Genomic DNA, 21449 nt, shown 5'->3' with positions numbered 1-21449 from the left:
ACAGAGAAAAGAAATAACAAAAGGAAAAAGCTACATTATAAAGAATGTATTCTCAGTTCTGGTGTAGTGGGAAACACCAAGTTGTTTTTATTGTTATATACAATAAATATCAATCATATTTTTGTATCCAGACTGCAATTCATAGCAAAATCATTTTATTCAGCTGTGTGAAGAATGCCTACCTATTTTTATGAAAGCAAAACGGTATTTACAAATACTCCCGATATTTTTATTGAAGAATTAAAATTTGAGGAGGGATCTGAAACAGGAGGATGTTAGCTTAGTAGGAAGTATTTTGTGAGGTCTCTGTCTGCACATGCGCTTCTGAAAATATGGAAATGGGAATGAATTGGGGGAACAAGGAGGCCTTGGTAAAAAGCACCTCTGCTGTTTAGAGAACTCATTAAGGGAGAAGACAGAAGAGAAAGAATAGAAACCCTTTAAGTGATGTTGATTTAGTTACTGCAAAAGCAGAATCTTGGTAACATGCTTCTGCATCAAAATCAGAAGCACTCAGCCTATCTGAACTGCTAGTGCAGACATATGAGAGCTTACAAATGGATGATTTTTATACTTCACACAACAGTAGTATATCCATCTATCACACCATCACAAAGCCATGGAGCCCAGATGAGACAGGTGGGGCTACAGTCTGAAAGTGGCTGAGACCATTATCTACTCCTTTTCAGTCACTTCATTTTGTGAAGAGTAAACACCAAGCCTGTGAACTACCACAGAACTGACAACAGGGAAAGCATTTTCGACAGTCCTTTGCTCCCAATCCCAGATCAATCACTCTGACTCTTAACTGAGCAAAAGGGCATCAAAATAAGATTTAACTGTGACGAAGATTTAGAGGGAAAGAGAAGATGGCTTAAGCAATTGAGCCTAATAGAAATATAACCAAAGCCAATGCACATGGGCAAATATTTCTACCTTATTATTTGTCAATGTTCCTCCTTCTCAAACCATGGCAAATGGGGTTGCCGTGAGGCCCTCTGGTAACTGAAAGAAGGTATGTGTAGTGGAATGTATCAAATGTGATTTAGCAGTGTGTTGTGGTTTAGCCCGGCTGGCAGCCGAACACCACACAGCCGTTCGCTCACCCTCCCCCCTCCCTCTCCGGGATGGGGGAGAGAAACGGGAAAGTGAAGCCTGTGAGTTGAGATAAGGACAGTTTATTAAGACAGGGAAAATAATAACAATAATAATAATAATAATAATAATAATAATAATAGTAATAATGTGTACAAAGTGATGCACAATGCAATTGCTCACCACCCGTTGACCGATGCCCAGCCTATCCCCGAGCAGCCGGCCCCCCCACCCCGGCTAGCCACCCCTATATATTGTTCAGCATGACGTCAGATGGTATGGAATACCCCTTTGGCCAGTTTGGGTCAGCTGTCCTGGGTCTGTCCCCTCCCAGCTCCTGCTGCACCCCCAGCCTGCTCGCTAGCAGGACAGAGCGAGAAGCTGAAAAGTCCTTGGCTTGGTGTAAGCATTGCTCTACAACAATTAAAACATCAGCATGTTATCAGTGCTCTTCTCATCCTAATCCAAAACATAGCACCCTGCCAGCTACTAGGAGGAAAATTAACTCTGTCCTACCTGAAACCAGGACACAGTGGAATAGAGCATTGCAGCTGATCTGACATTCTAAAGATGTTAGAGCTGTTTCTTCACTAAGAAAATATGAAGAAGACACTTCTAAGAGAAAAAAAAAAAGGGGGGGTAATTCAGATCTATGTAAATCAGAAGCAATTGTTGTTACACTGTCATAAATATATCTTCACAGAATCACACAGGATCACAGAATCATCTAGGTTGGAAGAGATGTCCAAGATCACCTAGTCCAACCTCTGACCTAACACTAACAAGTCCTCCACTAAACCATATCACTAAGCTCTACATCTAAATGTCTTTTAAAGACCTCCAGGGATGGTGATTCGACCACTTCCCTGAGCAGCCCATTCCAATGCCTAACAACCCTTTCGGTAAAGAAGTTCTTCCTAATATCCAACCTAAACCTCCCCTGGCACAACTTTAGCCCATTCCCCCTCATCCTGTCACCAGGTACGTGGGAGAATAGACCAACCCCCACCTCGCTACAGCCTCCTTTAAGGTATCCATAGAGTGCGATAAGGTTGCCCCTGAGCCTCCTCTTCTCCAGGCTGAACAATCCCAGCTCCCTCAGCCGCTCCTCATAAGACTTGTTCTCCCCGCACCAGCTTTTTTGCTCTTCTCTGGACTCACTTGAGCACCTCGATGTCCTTCTTGTAGCGAGGGGCCCAAAACTGAACACAGTACTCGAGGTGCAGCCTCACCAGAGCTGAGTACAGGAGAACAATCACTTCCCTAGTCCTGCTGGCCACCCTGTTTCTTATACAAACCAGGATGCTGTTGGCCTTCTTGGCCACCTGAGCACACTGCTGCCTCATATTCAGCCCACTATCAAACAATACTCCCAGGTCCTTCTCTGCCAAGCAGCTTTCCAGCCACTCATCTCCCAGCCTGTAGTGCTGCTTGGGGTTGTTGTGCCCCAGGTGCAGGACCCGGCACTTGGCCTTGTTCAACTTCATCCAGTTGGCCTCAGCCCATCGGTCCAGCCTATCCAGATCCTCCTGCAGAGCCTTCCTACCCTCGAGCAGATCGACACATGCATGTAACTTGGTGTCGTCTGCAAACTTACGGAAGGTGCACTTGATCCCCTCATCCAGATCATCAGTAAAGATACTAAAGAGAACTGGCCCTAGTACTGAGCCCTGGGGGACTCCACTAGTGACCGGCCTCCAACTGGATTTGACTCCATTCACCACAACTCTTTGGGCCCGGCTATCCAGCCAGTTTTTAACCCAGCGAAGCATACAGCAGTCCAAGCCATGTGCAGCCAGTTTCTTGAGGAGAATGCTGTGGGAAACGGTGTCAAAAGCCTTACAGAAGTCAAGGTAGACCACATCCACAGCCTTTCCCTCAACCACTAAGAGTGTCACTTTGTCACAGAAGGAGATCAGGTTCGTCAAGCAGGACCTGCTTTTCATAAACCCATGCTGACTGGGCCTGATCACCTGGTTGCCCTGCAATCTTGATGGTCAGTTCATGGAAATAAAAAAGCATGTTATAGTTTCTCCATTCCTGTTGTTCCTTTCTGCTATGTAAATGATGCAGTGTACTGAGGAAAGTGTCCTGTCTCAGTCCATAAACATGCATCTCTCCTCCACCTGTCAGCATCCTTGAATACCTAGGTTGTACTCTCATGAACTTGGTTTGCCACTGTTTATGAGGAGGTATCCACAAGAGATGCATGAACTAGAGATGTCCACTCCTAGTTTGACTTCATCAGAATGTTAACAAAAGGAGGTGATTTTGACTAAAAACAAAACAAAACAAACAAACAAAACCACCCATTTATCAATCTAAGTTAATATAGCACACTGAGATGAAGTCAGAATATTCATTACCCTTAATTTCTGGGCTTCTACCAAAATTACATAAAAACTGTTAAAGCTAACAAATCTGAAAATTTGTTACATGATCTCACAGTATAACAGATTTTGCCATTGCAACTCTTTGATTAAAGATTTTTTTCATGAAATATTTCAAAGCTTAAAGGAAATTTCATGGATGTGTATCCCTGTACAGTTAAGAGGGAACAAGTGGAAATCTGTTGGATATGTTAGTAGATGGTTACCTCAGCTATGGTTTTTTATTTGTTTGTTTGTTTTGTTCTTTATTTAATTAATTATTGAAACTACACAAATATAAAAGTGAACGGAAAATGCATGGAATTTGATTCAACTAAGTCAAATCCCATCTTGAAGAAAGGTGCTAGAATGCAGTAGAAAGATACATTAGAAATATAGGTATCCAGTCACTGTGCATTTTAGTGCTGCATTTCCTTGGATAATTGAAACAAATTCTAGGTTTGTTTTCATTTTGTTTACTATATATTTATATAATTAATTTCTTTGTGTTTACAGAATTGAATACTTCTCATACAGATGTGTTGTAATCTCCTTTATACGGTCTTTTCTCTGTAAGTGTTTGAATGAGTTGTTCTGTGGTAGAACACTGATCAGAAGTGACAAAGTTTATTATTCCAGCAAACTATCAGGGATCGCACAATTAGTGGTGAAAAGAATGCAAGTATTTCATTTAAACTAAAATAGATACAGTTTTGTTATGACAAAAAGCACTTCTACCTTTATGTGTATTAAATGAACTTTCAGTAACTAATTCCATTTTAAGGTTACAGAGGACTCAGTGAGATATAAAATCAACATAGAGAGATGAAAGATTCAGCATATCAAGACAGTCATTTCCATTATATTACTGTGCTTCTTGAGCTTCTTAATCCTTTGCTTCAGCATTGTAACTGACATAAAGATGTGGAACAACAGAAAATTAGATTCCCTGAGAGTTTAAATAACAGTTATCACTGAAAACTTTTAAGTAGCTGCTTCTGTAAGGGCGTTGTATTGCATGAAAAGGAAATATAATGCAAACATGTAACTGCAATTTGCCGCTTGTACATGACCCAGTGTAACTCAGGAGTGCAGGCTGGTATCTATTCATAGAATCATAGAATATCCCGAGTGGGAAGGGACCCATAAGGATCATCAAGTCCAACTCCTGGCACTGCACAGGTCTGCCCAAAAGTTCAGACCATGTGACTAAGTGCACAGCCCAATCTCTTCTTAAATTCAGACAGGCTTAGTGCGGTGACTACTTCACTGGGGAGCCTGTTCCAGTGTGCAACCACCCTCTCGGTGAAGAACCTCTTCCTGATGTCCTGCCTAAACTTCCCCTGCCTCAGCTTAACACCGTTCCCTCGGGTCCTGTCACTGGTGATAACGGAGAATAGGTCACCTGCCTCTCCACTCCCCCTCGCGAGGAAGTTGTAGACTGCAATAAGGTCCCCCCTCAGCCTCCTCTTCTCCAGGCTGAACAGGCCAAGTGACCTCAGCCGCTCCTCATAGGGAAGCCTTCTAGGCCCTTCACCATCTTCGTCGCTCTCCTCTGGGTGATATTGTTATCATTCTTTCCTATTCATGTAGTAACATAGTCTTGACCATCTAGTTATCTGAATAAACTTAGAAGGGTTTATAATTAAAGTTATGATTTTCTTGGCAATAATCCATAGACAAAATTGCACTGTTACCCAGCACTTTGTACCACACAGTGTAAAATCTTGTTTGCAGTCCTCTCATTCTTGCCCAGTAGTATGTCTTCTCACCTTCTCTTGAGGCAAAAGTAATAGCTTAGACCACAAGGGAAGGTCCATGTCTTCATCAGAGGACAAAAATATCCTTCCTCATCAACCTGTATCTCCTTATATCTGAGGCAACCTCCTCTACCTTGAAAACAGGCAGTCTACAAAGTCACAGTAACCTCTTCCTCTCCTCCTATCCAAGCATTAAAAATACACTCATCACACAACAACTAAACCATCCCTTCATTCCTCTGCCTTTTATCAACAAACATACAGGAAAAAAAAAAATCAATCCTTCTTAAATCAAACACTTTTAAGGCTGAAACAAAATATAATAAGTATTGTCCATTCTTACACTTGTTACCATCACACTGTACTACCAAAATATTTACAAATAATTTAACTGTAGTCCATGTGTAAATCATGGCAGTAATTAATTTAATATCACTTACTGGCCATGGCCATGCTTCAATGAATGCACGAAGGTGCAGAAAACTTCAACGGTGACAGCTGTTGAAAATAAAGTTTTATTATTTTTTTAAGTTACAAGCATTATTTTCAATGCAAGCACCATCTTTAGTCAAATTAGAGTAAATTAGCCATCTAAACCCATGTGGAGGCATGCAATTAATTGCCCCATGTTCATGAGTCCCAAACAGTTTAAAAACAAACAAAAAACAAGCAAATAAACAAACAGCATAAGGAAATGAAAGCTATTCAAAATTTCTGAAAGTAATAATAATAATAATAATTGTAGATTTAGACACTTTACTGCAGACACCAAAATAGATCTTTCCACTGCCTTTGGATTGGACCTCAAAAGTAATATTTAGGTGCAAAAGTACAAGAATTTAAAAGATGCTTGAGGATTCACATACAAGCAAATAGCAGAAGGATTTGTGAGTGGCATTCCTTTTCCTCCCACTTTGGCTTTCTAAATGAAATTTACACTTATATTTATGCTTGCAAAATTCCAATTTGATCTTGGCCATCTGGCTACATATTTTATTTCCTGTTTGCCTGTGTCTGACTGTCAGAAGGATGTATTTGCTGAAGAAAAATAAGCTTTATGTGTTCCAGCAGCACTGAAGGACATGATTTCAAACAGAAGTTATCTAGTCACTTACATGCTATTTTCCAACAGAACAGCATTATGGTTGTTGATGTTCTTATGTTTTTATGATAAGAAAAGTATGCTACTTTTGAGTGCCATTAACAAAGCATGTGAATTAAGTACTCCTCAGTCTCAGGACCTAATTAAAAGAAAAAGAAAAACAAAAACAAGTAAACAAATAAACGAATAAACAAAAAACATGTTTCAAGGGACTGTAACCTTTTTCTTTTTTTTTCCCTTTTTAATTTTTTTTTCTTTCTGCTAAGCTTCCCCCTTTATTCTCTTTTTCACAATTCTGGATTCAAGATTTTTGAGTAAGACACAAGAGAGAAGCTACAGAAACAGTGTAGCTGTTTCACTTTTTACTCTACTGAGGTTAGATCTCTCAAGAGCTTTCTTGCTTGTTAGTTTGGTAACCCAGGAAGCTATTTCAATCACAGCCTCAAAAGCAAACCTGATAGACTTGATAGCATGAATTTCATATGGATAATCTGTGTTATGGTGGAACATAATGAGTGTTTGACAGTTGAAATATCAGAGGGATGTTCCTCATGAGAAAAGCCTTCATAATTGGCCTCAGGTATTTTTGATATGGGCGTTATACACTGCAGAAAATATCGTTAATTAATTTTGTTTCACACACTTCAGAGTTAAATGGCCCTTACATTCATACACTGTGTTTTTTTCACTATTAAGCTGGAAAGATGTAATGTTAACAGGTATGCTTAACAATGATATAATTTAAATTAACTGGAATTGCCTAAGCTATCATTATGTAGAAGTTTAATAAATATACTATTGAGAAGACAATTCTAAGAATCCTCCATTTATACTTTGGCCTAACTTGTGTTAAACCACTACTTGAACATAGTATATCTTAATATACATAAACAGCCAGTAGATGTTGGTTACAAATATAACTTTGCATAAGAGGTGAAACTTTACATTTAAGCTGTACAGGTAAGATATTCAGAGATATTTATGTCCACGGGTGCGACGGAAAAGAAGAACCAGAATAGATTGCTGCCTGCTATTCCATGTCTCTGAGAGTAAGTTTGCTAATGGGAGCCTGCTTGTCTAGTGTCCTTCATCACATAACCTCATAGACTAAGAGCAAAGTTACAAAGCCAACCAAATATAGAGTTACATGCAGTTTGTCTTGCACAAGGACACAGGAAGGTAAGGGGGGCTGGAAGGTTGCTCAAACATGGAAAACTGCTTTCTGCTTTCAGCCTTCAGAACTGCTCATTCTCTCACACTCATAGAATCATAGAATCACAGAATGGTTTCGGTGGAGGAGACCCTTAAAGATCACCCAGTTCCAACCCCCCTGCCATGGGCAGGGACACCTCCCATTAGACCAGGCTGCTCAAAGCTACATCCAACCTGGCCTTAAACACTTCCAGGGATGGGGCATCCACAACTTCTCTGGGCAGCATGTTCCAGTTCCTCACCACCCTCATAGTAAAGATTTTCTTTTAAATCTTTAATCTAAATCTCCACTCTTTTAGTTTTAAGCCATTTGCCCTTGTCCTGTCACTATACTCCATGATAAAGAGTCCCTCTCCAGCTTTCTTGTAGGTCCCCTTTTGGTACTGAAAGGCCACTATAAGGTTATTCTCTATCCTGAGTTTCTCCTTCCATGTATTTTTCCTCCTGAATGTGCGTCTAGACAACCTTCCACCCTCTCTCATGTGCTGCTCCCTCTCTTCGTGTTGCTGCTTAAAACAGCCATCTTCCTTCAGTTTCCACTCGTAATAGAAAATATTCATTTTCTTTGCCTTCCTAATTTCTGTTCTTGATGGTTTTGCAGTCTAAATAAGCCTTTCTCAAATAGGGTTAAACTAACTTACATCCCACATGAGGTCTCAGTAACGGTAAGCATTATTTCATTAAAGCATTCCTATCTGCAGAGGGAATACCTCATCTGCCATATATACACATTATCTACACTGATTTCTCAATGATCAGCTGTTTCATTCTGGTTTCTGCCCTGTTTTTCCAGCTAATGAATCTATTTCCTTCCTTTGGAGCAGAAGCAGACTAAGGTCTAAATACATGGTTTTATTCATTACACTGCTGCATTTAGTTCCACTTCTGTTGCTTCAGTTCTCAGGAGCATTCAATTTTTTTCATAAGATATTCTGCTATTCCTCTTTATTTAAATGCCTGCTCACTTTGTGCCACAAAGTCTGCTAGCACACTACTCCTGGATTTACCCTGCTGAAATATAAATGATTGTATTTTTTGAAGTGTAAGAAGAATCAAGGAATTACAATATATTTAGGGAAAAGTGTCAGGAATGTAATGAGTACGCATGGAAATCTCAAATGCAGAGCCAAAGCCTCACTGTAGCAGACAGTTCTCTTTTTCACTTACAGCCTGCCTTGGGATTATATCCAAATGAAACAAGAGTATTTTTATTTATTTTTCCGTTCTGTTTATTGACTTTTTCAACAGAAGTTATTGCTAGTATTGACAAAAAAATCAGCCCCCTAGATTCCAGCTGTTTACCTTACAATGCCAATGTAACACACAGAGAATAGCAAACAGACAGAGACAGGGTGGAGGGTTACAGATTAAACAATAATTTTACTTTCTCTTTTTTTTTTTTCTTTTTAATTTGCTGTTTGACAATGGGATTTTCTTTAATTATTTCTTTTCCTAGCCTCCTGGTTTATTTCTCTGAAATTTATGCCATCGGTATATGCACACTCATTGCATTTTAAAGATTTTATTTTTCAGGTCTTACCCAAGTTAACTTTTATTTATATGATTTGATAATGCTGCAACCTTTACTCCCTTTATGGAGCTCTCACATAAAATGACTGCACAGACAAGCTCATGACATGGTAAATATAGTGTAGAAATAAAAAAATTATTTTAAATCTGGAATCTGAGCTAGGCTGCACTTTTGATTATAATGGCACAATCTGTTTTTATGTGGGGCAGAAGACCTCCTGCCTTGGTATGAAATTCAGTTTTTTAAACCACATATTATTTTTTCCCTTAATATACTGTGGACAAGTGAGAATATTTTAAAAAGTCTGACAAGACAGCTAGAATTATTATACCATCTTAATTCAAATGATAATTATATAATGGGTACTGCTTAGGACTTGGTGCAAAGTCTAGGTGATCTACCTATTACTTCTAATAGATAAGATCTTAATGAGTGAGTGATCCTATTAAATTTGTAGTCACAACTACACCTTGTAAAGAACTGTTTTTTTCACAGTTTTTTAGTGTGTGAACAGTGATTAAGACACAAGCATTGCATATGACAGTCAGCTTTTTTTTTCTCCCTTTGGTTTCCCTTTCAGAACTCTGTAGTTTTCTGTCATTATTGTCTATTACACTGGGAATGATGAAATGAGCCAAAAGGAGGACACTATCGTTTCTTTTTGTGCCTGAGCATGAGGAAGAGTACCTGAGAAAAAGCGCTTTTAGGTAGCCCCCTCAAAAAAAGAAGGTAAAATCAAATGAGTGTGAGAACAGCCTTAAAAAAAAGTAAATCCCTGAAGTCCATTTCACCTGAATAGAGAAATCCTGTGGATTTCCATACTACATAGAAAGATGAGGATTTCAACAAGATTTGAAGGAAAATTCCACTAATAAAATTCAAAGCTGAATATGTACATTAATCTACCCATGGTGAGCATAAGAAGCCACTGTATGCTTCACCTTTTTCCAAAAAATCCAGTTTATGCTCATGAGGTAAACCTTTCATTCAGTCAACAGATTTCAGATTCAAATGACTGAACTGTGCATTTCTTTGAGAGGTTATCTTCAAGAATGCCCACTAACTGCAGGAAAGATATAGTGAGACCAGAACTCCTTATCTGCTGCTTCTTCATCAGGTTCCTTTGTCAGCAAGGCCTGTTTCTCCAGACACAGATGTGTGGAAATTTCTCACTATGGAAGAAATGAAGAGGAAAAGCATTCCCTGAACAATTAGAGAATGTAAGGAAACAGTTACAATCTTGGTTGTACTCTGTAATTCATAGCATTTGGAATCAAGTATGGTTGGATTGTTAAACTTCATTTTACCCAGAAGATGACTTTTTCTCTCTCTCTCTCTCTCTCTCTCTCTCTCTCTCTCTCTCTCCCTCTCTCTCTCTCTCTCTCTTTCTCTTTTCTTTTTTTTTTTTTTTAACAGTATTAAAGCTACCATATTTTTAATAATATTGTTTAATATGTTTATTAATGACATGGACAGTGGGATCGAGTGCACTCTCTGCAAGTTTGCTGATAGCTCCAAAATGAGTGGTGCAGCTGAGATGATAGAAAGAGGGAAGGCCACCCAGAATGACCTGGACAAGCTTGAGAAATAGGCCAACAAGAACCTCATTAGTTTCAGCAAGCCCAAATGCAAGGTGCTGCACTTGGGTCAAGGCAATCCTAAGCATCAGTACCAGACTTGTGGATGAATGGATTGAGAACAGCCTTGTGGAGAAGAACTTGGGTTTAGTGGTAGATGGAAAATTGGACATGAGCCAAAGGTGTATGCCTGCAGCCCAGAGAGCCAACTGTGTCCTGGGCTATACTGCATTCAGCTCTTGGGGACCCCAGCACAAGACAGATATGGACCTGTTAGAGAATGTCCAGAAGAGAGCCACAAAAATTGTCAGAGAGCTGAAGCACCTCTCCTATGAAGAAACGCTGAGATAGTCAGGGTTGTTTAACCTACAGAAGAGGATGCTCCAGGGAGACCTATTTAAGCTCTTGGATACTTAACAGGGATACATAAGAAAGATAAAGAGAGATTTTTTACAAAGGCATACATAGAACAAGGGCTAATTGTTTTAAATGGAAAAAGATTTAGATTAGATATAAGGAAGAAATTCTTCAATGTGACAGTAGTGATGCACTGGAACAGGTTGCCCAGAGAAGCCCCGGATGACTCTTTCCTGGAAGAGTTCAAGGATAGGTTGGATGGAGCTTTGGACAGCAAGACATAGTGTGAGATATCCTTGCCCAGGATAGCAGGGTTGGAGTAGATGTTCTTTAAAAGTATCTTCCAACCCAAACCATTCTATGACTCTAAGCTTTTTCTGTAAATCTCCATGGCCTGACACCTATTGTTTTGCCATTGTAATTATTTTTATATCTACGTCAAAGAAAATAAGTACAATTATATTACTCATTTGCAGTAAAGTGTTGCTTACATCAAACAATGTTTTCCTAAGCTAGTGTACGAGCCTTGTTAGCAAACTTAGTAATCCTAATAGGAGCCAGGTAAAATTCCTGAATAGAAGTTGCCCATATATCTGTTCTTTGCTAGTTTTCAGGTATGCTGAGAAATTTTGTGTTTTGTTTTGTTTTTTCCTTTGTTTTTGTATTTCTAAGCATCTCTTAGACAAATGTTTTTGCTTTTATATGTATTCTGTATATATGTACTCTATCAAGGTTCAATTAACAAATTTCATATTTTCCTATTGAGCAAAATCTAAATTAAATCTAAGATGAGTAATGCACACAGATACATACACTTTTTGTTTGGGACTGGCAAGTGGTTAAATGATCATTGGAGAGTTTCTCTGTTTTGTAAGATAATGAACAATGACATAGATGTATAAATAATGAGTCTGAGGACCAACAGTCTATCTTAGTGAAGAAGGATTATCAAAAAGTAAAACAGAATGAAGATAATGTTCTCTTCTTCAAGCTTTAAAGTTTCGGAGAGAGCTGAGAAGCTTTTAACCTATCAAGCTGTCAGTTCAAGGACCCATTTCCTATTACAACAATTGCTGCTGATGATTGCCCATTGCAGAATCGGCACTGCTGGTTATGGAGTATTGAATTACTTTCTCTGCTTCAACCCAGGGGCTGATTTTCATGCATATTTTAAGTTTTACCATTTTTCCAGATTCAGCATTATTATGCTAGGCAGGCAGCTAGAGATAAGCTAGAGAACATTTTTCATTTCCTCCCTTTAGGTCAAGCATGCTGGAGAGAGAGACTTTTTAGCCTTAGTGTATGGGATCATAAAATATTGATTCACTACTGGTTTAAACGCACATTTAAAAGAGCAGGAAAGGTGTTATTTCGTGTAAACTTGTGCCATGAAATATGACATGGCCATGATTTACCCCTTTGCTCAAATGGTGAAATGAGGAAATGAGGATCTCATGAGAATCAATTCCTGCACATGTAAATAAATAAATAAATAAAATGTTACTTATATTGCTGACTGGAAATGGAAAAAAAATGGAAACTTTCTGCCCCTTTGACTCTTCCCTTGTTTTCCACTTTGTTTTTATCCATTCCTTGAGACTTACCTGCATTCTTAAGAGAGCATGTGAAATCTCATGTTTCCGTGTAAAGTTGAGTGACAACCAGTTTTGCTTCTGTCTGTTAGTAAACATTTCTTGAATCTGTTAAGAAAATGTAATTTCTTTCTTAGGAGATTTACCCATTATATCTTTTATACATTTTTGTTATTTTTTTTTTAATTCTCAATCAGAAAAAGTCATTATATTGAAGTCTTCCACAAAAAAAAAAAAAAAAAATTGACCATAAAAGGTTTTGAAATTATGGAAGCACTTTGCCTCAACCACGTCAAACTATTTTATTTCAGTTAATCATCTCCATTACAGAGCAATAAATAAATTGCAATAAATATTATGTATGACAAAAGATAACATTAATTTTATGTCATGGGTAAAGGAAGGCAGATCGTTCTTAGAAAGATGTGATGCTTCACTGAAGCCAAAGGAAATTGGCTGAGTCAATTATCTACATTTTTAGAATAAGTTTATGGTTTTGACTGACTTTGCTCATTCATGTTGACAAAAACATTACAAAAATAAATTGAGATACTTAGCAAGATCAAGAGAGAAAGGATCTCCAGGTTTAAAAAAGAAATGAGAAAAAGGTAAACAAGCCTTTGTAGAATGAGACTGAAAGTTTTAACATCATTTCAAATCAATGAAATGTTTGATACTTTCTGTTATTCTTTCCAACATGCAACAACAATTTTGAAACTCAATGATCTTATGCCAAGTTAAAAATACTAATGAAATTAAATGAAATAGTAGTATTAAACCAAAATCATTTGTTTTAGTCTTGCAGAGGGGTTTTTATGTTTTAATCCTGATGAAGTAAACACAAAAATCTGAACAGTACACATATATTTTTCTTTAAAAATTGGAATTAACATATTTCTGAAAAATATTTTACTTTTTAAAAATTTGATATTTTTCAGAAAGATATTTCCTTCACATTTTTTCACCAAGCACCAAAGATTTTACAAAGCATACCATACGAAGTGTGACAGAGATCCCCATGTATGTTTAAATGATATTTAAAAGGTAGTACAGACATAAATTGATAATATTTTCTGTTATACTTAATTTCTTTAGGAAATTGTAATGTAATCATATGGTATCTTTATAGTTAGTCTGTTCTTTGTCAAATACTCCCTAATAACTTCCAGAACTGATTTTGTTTTCACCTGCCCTTTGTTGCACAGACACTAACAAGTAGAGTTTCTCCATGAAAAGAAAAGTATTAATTTACTGAGCTATTTTGCACAGAATAAGGTTCATATGAGTAAATGAATCTCTCAAACATGGTGTTTGATCACTGTCTGGATTGTGGCAGGAGTCTCTTACAACAAGGGTCCTTGCAACAACAGATTCAGTTGGGTAGTAGAACACTCTCTGTCTACTGTTTCATCAGATCATTACAACTGAGCTCACCTCTAATATTACCTGGCCATGTCAGCACATAAAAAAAAATAAATCTATCAATTATTCAAAATTACTTACAAAGAATCTTTCAATTCAAGCCTCTATAGGAAAAGTTTCTAATAATTATTTTAAATTGTTTGTGTGATTTGGTTAATTCCGCAGCACAATGCTGATGTCCACATCCCACAGCTGGGATAACCACAGTCACTTGTCGTGGTTAACACAAATCAAGAATACAAACAGTACTGATCATCAGGTCTATTGTCAGCAATGGGTGTTTGGGGAGATGTCCAGGACTATTCTGAATTAACATTCCTGGAGCTGTGCTGTACCAACAATTATAATACTTTGTTATGAAAGTAGTTAGGGGTTCAGTCAATCAACGGGTCTTAGGCTGGTCCATTGTCACAAATCAGTTCTTTGTCTTACTTATGCAGAAACTAGCAGTGCAGTTATGATTCAGTTTACCACATTGTGCACAGAGTCCTGGCATCTAGCTATGGGACAGATTTGCATTTTATTCTTATAACACCATAATTGCTTAAAATTAATAACTCTTGCCCCAGGCAAGAGGACACTGCTTGTGTTTCATGGAAGGAGGTTAGGTAGAGGTGAAAAATGTTATTAGTGTCCTTACTGAGGGAAAGACTGAGTTTACTAATTTTATGGGAAATAGGAGAATTTAACCAGACAAGACACACCAATCTTTGTGTTTCTCTGAGTTCAGATAGGTTTTCTGATTGCAGTAGGAGATAGGGGACAGAAGTTAGCAGTTATGTGGTACCTTAACTCCTTCAAAGTCAAGCTAAACGTTTTTTTCAGAGTAGCAGCTAACTTTGGTACCTTTGATTTTCAATTTGTGAAAATATGGGGGATGTAAAGGAGAGGTAAAAGACAAAGCACATGGTGACTATTTCTGTTGAAACATTTTGCCTGCATTGTTCAACAGGCGTACAAAACCCTGAGGTAGAAGTACAAACATATAATTATATTCTCTCTTTGTCTGGTCTCTGAAAGAAAGAGTGATGTTTTCGAGGAACACAAATAAAGTATCACTTGGCAGTGATTAACAGTCACAAAGCATAACAGAGAATAGGACAGTGGTTAACCTGATTACCTGATTATGTACAAAAACATGCTTTTACACACTGTCATAAACTAGAAGATCTGTACTTTGTGATTTAAGAAAAGGTCTACTTTTAACGATCAGTATCAGTTTTCTATCAATATACACAACCCTTTAGTATGTTTTTCTCTCTTTTTCTTTTTTTTTCAGTGAAAAAAGAAGTCCCTTGATTTTCCGTGTTATACACTCACACACAATTTAATTTAGTTTTTAAAGGATGCTGCTACTTGCAGGTTTGAGGCAAAAGCCAATTGACCTGTTATTCCTCTATGAATTGACTAATAAAGATAGGGACACAGTACACAATAAACATGTATAAACATGAAGAACAGTAGGAAACTTATTGCAAAAAGTCAGTTGGAAAATACATGGAAGACCTTGCATGGAGAGCCAAGTACCAAGGAGAAACATTTCCTGCACTATGTTATGAGAGAGAACTGACAGTCTTTGTTTAGTAGAGTGAATATCAGTGGTGCCAGAAGCTGGAGTGAAAACAAAATCAGCTACTATGTGAACAAGCTTAATCTATGACAGGTGAGGTGAGCGTGAAAATTTAGCATGCCTGAAAAAAAAGGTCTGAGCTTAAGAACTTCATGACCTGCCTCTAGTACCATCCAAGAGGTGCGTGCTCAGTGCAAATATCAACTCAGCCCTGCCCTTCACAGGGTTCTACTGGCCTCCGGAGTAAAGAAACACTGAAAATTGTATCACACGGGTTGTGAAATGGAAAAGAACACAACAACACATAGACTGCTTCTCTGAAGTCATCCTATTTGTCTCCAGATTAATAAATTATAGTATTTTGCCTTGTTTGCCTTCAATCTGACTATAATTAAGCCTGCTGGCTTGTGACTATGATTAAAATAATACAGTATACTTGGAAAGCTCTGTGCAGCTATTTGCAGACCACTGGGAATACCAGGTATTCACCAGTCTGAATGCTGAAGAGTAACCTGTGCAGTTCACAAAAACAATTACATCAATAGCACTTCTTGTCCCTTTTGTTCCCTAGAGAAGTGTGGAAGCTGGGTCTGGTGAAAAGCCATCTTCTGCAACTGAGAGTGAGAGAGAGGAGACTGTTGCCATGGTGTGCAACTGCTTTTTCGTAAATGTTTCAGTAAGGTCATGCCCTGCTTGATTAATTCCAAGAGTTCACATTCATCTCCTGCCACACAGACAGCTTACAGCAGATGTTCACTGAAACCATTTCATGCTGACTTATAACCCTTCTCTTTTTTCAGTGCCTAATATATCAAAGTGGTTGTATTCTGGACACAGAAATAACTGACATAACTACTGAAAAGCAGCCTCCAGTATGCTCACCTCTGTGCTTGTATCCCAGTAGCCTTGGTCCACAAGCAAAAGGTAGGAAATTTTGCCCAACCAGAATAACCACGGCCTGTGCCTGGTGAAGATGTAACAGTGTACATGGACCTACTACGTTGTTTTTTTTGTTTTGTTTTGTTTTGTTTTGTTTTTCTGTGTAGTTTCATATAATGGAAAGCAGCATGTACACAAACAAGAATGGTTCTGCTTCTGTGAAGTCTTGTATATACAGTCCAAAGACAGGGAATGTCACTGACCCAAAGGGCAATGGACAGCAGGAATTGTTGTACATCCTACATACTGCTCACCTCTTCCTCTCTCACACCAGCCTCAGGCTGTCAATTAAAAGAGGAAGGGAAGGACCAGGAGGAGGTGGATTATGTTTTGGTACACCATAGGCTATGAAGTAATGAGGGGAAGAAATATTTTCAGGGCAAGAATATCTGCCACAGGACAGAAGACACTAGAAATGGTCATAAGTGGCAATCTATGAGAAAAGGGATTTTGTTTTTAGATATCTCAAAACTTGTGAAATTTTATCCTTCTGCTTAAATTATGCAGATTATTGTCTTTGTAAGAAATATTATTTGTAAAATTTTTATCCATATTTTCACTGAAATTCAAGGACAAGTTATTGAGATATGAATCTGCTTAAATTAAACTAAACCAATGCTCACCCAGTTCCCACTGAAGTGACGAAATCATTTTAATGTGACTGCACCTAGTAATTATGGCAGGTTAGCAGGAATTCTCTTAGGAATTCTGGCTTGACTTAGAGTGTTGTGAGAAGGAGTAATGTCAGATGGAAAAATAAAATGATCACTTCAGTTTGTGTTTACTCAGATAATTTCTCCAAATTTGTTACGATTTTCTACTATAAAACCAGATTTCTGAAAATCGTGGTATTTTAATTATAGCACGTTTTGTCCCTCATTTGAATTATCTTTCCCTGTATTTTGATACCCTTTTATTCTCTTTTTTACAGTTGTGCACCCCCAATTCAATGTTCAAATGCAGTTTGCAATTTACCAGTAGAGAAGGTTTAAGGGGCCTACCATGTACTCTTGTTGCATCCTCAGGTGAGTGAAGGGCTGCTCCACATATGCTGTTGAAACTGAGGGGACAACTGGACCTGTGGGGCACACCTCCTGTCTCAGGAGCCCACAGCATTTCTGTTCCCTTCTGTGTCACCAGTCAAAAAGGGAAAAGAAGAAGGGAGTAGTGATACAACTCCCAGTACTACTGTGCCTCTCTGCAGCGGCCCACAGTACAATACAAAAGGTTGGAGGAGGCCTCTCAGAGCCTTGCAGCTGTCTGACACAGTTGTTTCCTAACATCATGATCTCAAGCTATACTGAAGTCAGAACATGCCATGTAACTGTTGCCTACTTCTCAAGAGACATCTCAGAGACAGCCGAGGCACTGAAGTCAGTGCTCTCCCACACCACAGCTTCTCTGCACACAAAGGAGGATTTGCTTTGGACGGATGGCACAGCTAAGTGTGTTACTGCTCAGTATCTTCCTATGTGGGAAGAAAAGGAAGTTGAGGAGAGGCAAAATGAGAAATGAATTTTTCCTCTGTTGTCAAAAAAAGCTGGAGGCACGGCACAGTTGTCTCAATGGTGTTTGGTCGGCTGATAACTCTTGAGTAGTTCTGCTGCTGCTGCATGGTGCTGGCACCTCAGTGAGGATGGCTTTTGTGCAGTGGGGAAATGGCGGTGCAACAAGTGACTCTGAAGATAAGCCTTGACTGGATAACACTGAGAAATGGGGAAGTTAAAAACAATCTTTTGTTTACTGATGAACTTGCCAGGGCTGACCAAGGTATCAGCCCCAGGCTTCCAGTTTTAGATTAGTACTATAGCCCTGAGACTGTCCTTTCCCTTCCTGGAGTGGCTGGTAGTCCATTAGGCTTCCTTTTTTGTGTCATTTCTTCTCATCCCATCATGTTGTTTGGAAAGAGTGATTCCAGAAAGTGACTCCATGCATTTTATAGGGCAAGATGGAGGTCACAGTGGCCTCCTGTGGAAATAAGTCCCAAAGATTTACCCTGACTACACTGAAATCTCTGTCCCTTGCTCTGTGTTCATCACTGACAGTGTTATTGCCCTCAGGAACATAATTCTTGAGGCAGGTCATGAATGTCTGTTACCTGAAGGTCATAAACTCTTTAAATAAGTAATCATTCTTTCGGAATCTTTCTGTAATTCAGAGTAATTTGAAGCAAGAGAATCAGCCCACTCCATCACATGCTGAGCTTGTTTTTGTCAGCTTGTGCTCCTAATCACTTACCAATTACTTATGCAAATTAGAGGAGCAGATGCTGAAGGTTGCTTTCAAGGCTGCCTCGCAGGGGCCCCATAAAGCCGACAGTTGTGGATGTCCATGTTTTTTTGATTTTTTGTTTTGAGTGGGTACATTAGAGCTTTATTAAAATATTCTTCATTTCATCTAAGCATCTTCCAAACAGTAATGCATTAGTACTTCTGTGCAGGGTTTTCTTCAGCTCTCAAAGGTTAGCAGTTGATGGTTACAGTGTGGATAATCACAAATGAAACGTGTTCTCATAGGAAAATAAAGGCAGAGAAAAGTTGGCATATTATAGGTGCAAAAGGCCTTTTAATTTCAAATGTAGTTTTGCTTTGCTTTTCTATTACATTAAAATTTATACCTAACAATTCTTGCATGTTTTGTACTATTTCGTACTATTTTAAGAGCATATGTTCATCCCCATGCTTCCATTTTGTGCACGTCTTTTCTGTGTGCAATCATATCTTAACTGTTATTTATCATACAAACACAGTGTGAAGTGATGTGGATAACTGTTGAGAGGTAGAGAGAAGGGTTTATCAAAGTACAATTCTTTAAGTGTGCTTCTTAACTTGTATAATTATGTTTAATTAAATCACATAGAATGTAAGTTCCATTTTGATGTGCTGTGGTGACCAGCGACAAGTGAAATTCCCTGCAGGAAAGGGTCTTTGCAGATTCTCTGAGATCCTACAGGGAAATCAATGACATTTCAATCTGAATTAGACATAGAGCCTGCAGAGACGAATCTAAGCAAGCCTGCAGAAATATGCTGATTCTTTTAAGAAATAAGATATTTTCCTGCTTTACTATCTTGGCACTGTGAAGATTTTCTAAAGCAAATATGCAAACTAATTGTTTGATATATAAGGTATTTGTATATTTTTATTTTAAAAAGGTAAGTTTAAATTTTTATCAGGTTAAGTGTAAGCAATAGAAAGATTAATTTTTTATATCTAATTTTTTGAAGATTAAAAGCAATCCCTCCCTGCTAACCAGAATGCATATTTAAATGTTCCTTTAATTATCTAAACACTAGGACTTCCACATTGTATAACATCACATGATCATATCCAAAATATTATTAATAGGTTATTGTGTTAGAAAACGCAGGGAAAGAACTCTCTGTAAATTTCCTGAGTGCTTAATTCTCTTTCTCTGCTATATATGTGATATATGTGACATTTTGCCCTTCTAGGGAAGAAAAAAAAAAAAAAAAGAAAAAAAAAGATCTTTATGCTCCTACTAAGCAAATTCTCTCAAGTGGAAATTGTTGGGAATTTTCTGATTTAAAATAATTTTTTGAAGGATGGTAAACTGTCTCGTGGAAACTGAAATGCTTTTAGAACAATATAATATATTTTCACAAACTTTCTGGTTTCCCTCTCCCTTTCCCTTCTCTTTAGGTGATCTGCTAGGAGCTATGCTTTCAGGTTTCTTTCCTTAGTGTTGTCTATAAGTCAGAAAACCCAGACATCCATGTTCCCGAGCTCTGGACAGCTATACCAAGTGTTCATGGAAGTGCTGTGTACTGTTTTCTAACATCTGTGGCTCTGGAACAGTCCTGCCTTGTACGTCCTGGTATTTCTGACACCCCCTAGGAAGAGCTTTGCACCAGCATGTATACAGTTGGACACTGAGGACACTAGAGATTTTCCCCTGCCTCCACGGTGTTTTTTTGTTTGTTTGTTTGTTTTTGTTTTTGTTTTTTTTTCTAGGCTCCCAGGCTGCCATCATGAAGTTTGCAATCTGTAGCTCTGTGAGCTCCAGATCCCAGATTTGCATGCTCATAGCTTTGACATCATTCCCAGCATTTGTGAACATCTGTTTTCTTGTAAAGTTTCTTTTCTATTAAGAATCACTACTCACTTTTTTTGTTGTTTTGTTTTGTTTTATTTTATTTTGAGATATTTTATGAGGCAGAAATCCTAATTTTCTATCAGACCACCTGTGAATTTGAGACTATAATATAGTCATGCCTCGCCTCAGGGAGGTACATTTAAAAACTAGTTACAGTTAAAATATAGTTGTTAATTGTGCCTTATCCACTTGTTAGTTTGGATTTGGCTTTAAGTTTCATTGCATAAGGCAGGTGCTCTTAATGATTGATGCAAAGCCTGTGAGTGGGATGTGAAGATCTGTGGAGACAATGAAAAGAGCAAGATTTGATACCCTCAGTATTTCTTCAATGGTTAGTGGAAGAAAGGTACATCAGAAGAGGCATGTTATAGAACAGTAACAATGGAGAAACCCAGAAATATCCTACTGCAAGTTACTGAACAGAATGGTCAACAATGTGTTGGAAATCTTTATTCTCTTTTGTATTACTGCAGTTCAGGAAGTCTTTTGGTATTAAACTAATAAACTAGTTTACCATTTTCTAGAGGATAAGTAGCTGCTTTTTTAAGGGCATTTCTAGATGAATAGAGGCATGTTGATGCAGCTCACTCCCTTTCAAAAAACAGAATTGTTCTTGACTATTCTCATTTTTCAGTCTTTGTAGTTACACTGGTTATAAGACAAGAAAGATGATCTCCGAAGTTAAATGGAATTTGTGTTCTAAGATTGCTACCTATTGGGAGACAAAACAGAATTGATGAGTAAGGTCTCCTCACACAATTCATCAGATCATAACACTGAAGTCATTGGAAATTGCTAGCATATTGT

At 38.1% G+C, this 21449-nt stretch overlaps 1 long non-coding RNA gene across 1 annotated transcript in view; it reads right to left on the bottom strand.

Annotated features, from left to right (window-relative positions):
• Window positions 1-5617: 5617 nt before the first annotated feature.
• Window positions 5618-21449, bottom strand: part of LOC118258721 (uncharacterized) — a 35536-nt gene continuing 19704 nt past the window's right edge. The window contains exons 3-5 of the long non-coding RNA XR_004781876.2: window positions 12608-12703; window positions 6340-6465; window positions 5618-5722 (exon numbers count right to left, since the gene is read on the bottom strand). This is a non-coding gene — a long non-coding RNA (uncharacterized LOC118258721). The remainder of the gene's footprint in view (window positions 5723-6339; window positions 6466-12607; window positions 12704-21449) is intronic.

The sequence above is a fragment of the Cygnus atratus genome, chromosome Z, assembly GCF_013377495.2.
Source record: "Cygnus atratus isolate AKBS03 ecotype Queensland, Australia chromosome Z, CAtr_DNAZoo_HiC_assembly, whole genome shotgun sequence".
Taxonomy (NCBI): domain Eukaryota; kingdom Metazoa; phylum Chordata; class Aves; order Anseriformes; family Anatidae; genus Cygnus; species Cygnus atratus.
The sequence above is the reverse complement of the archived record's forward strand: the minus strand, read 5'-3'. Positions and strand labels throughout refer to the sequence as shown.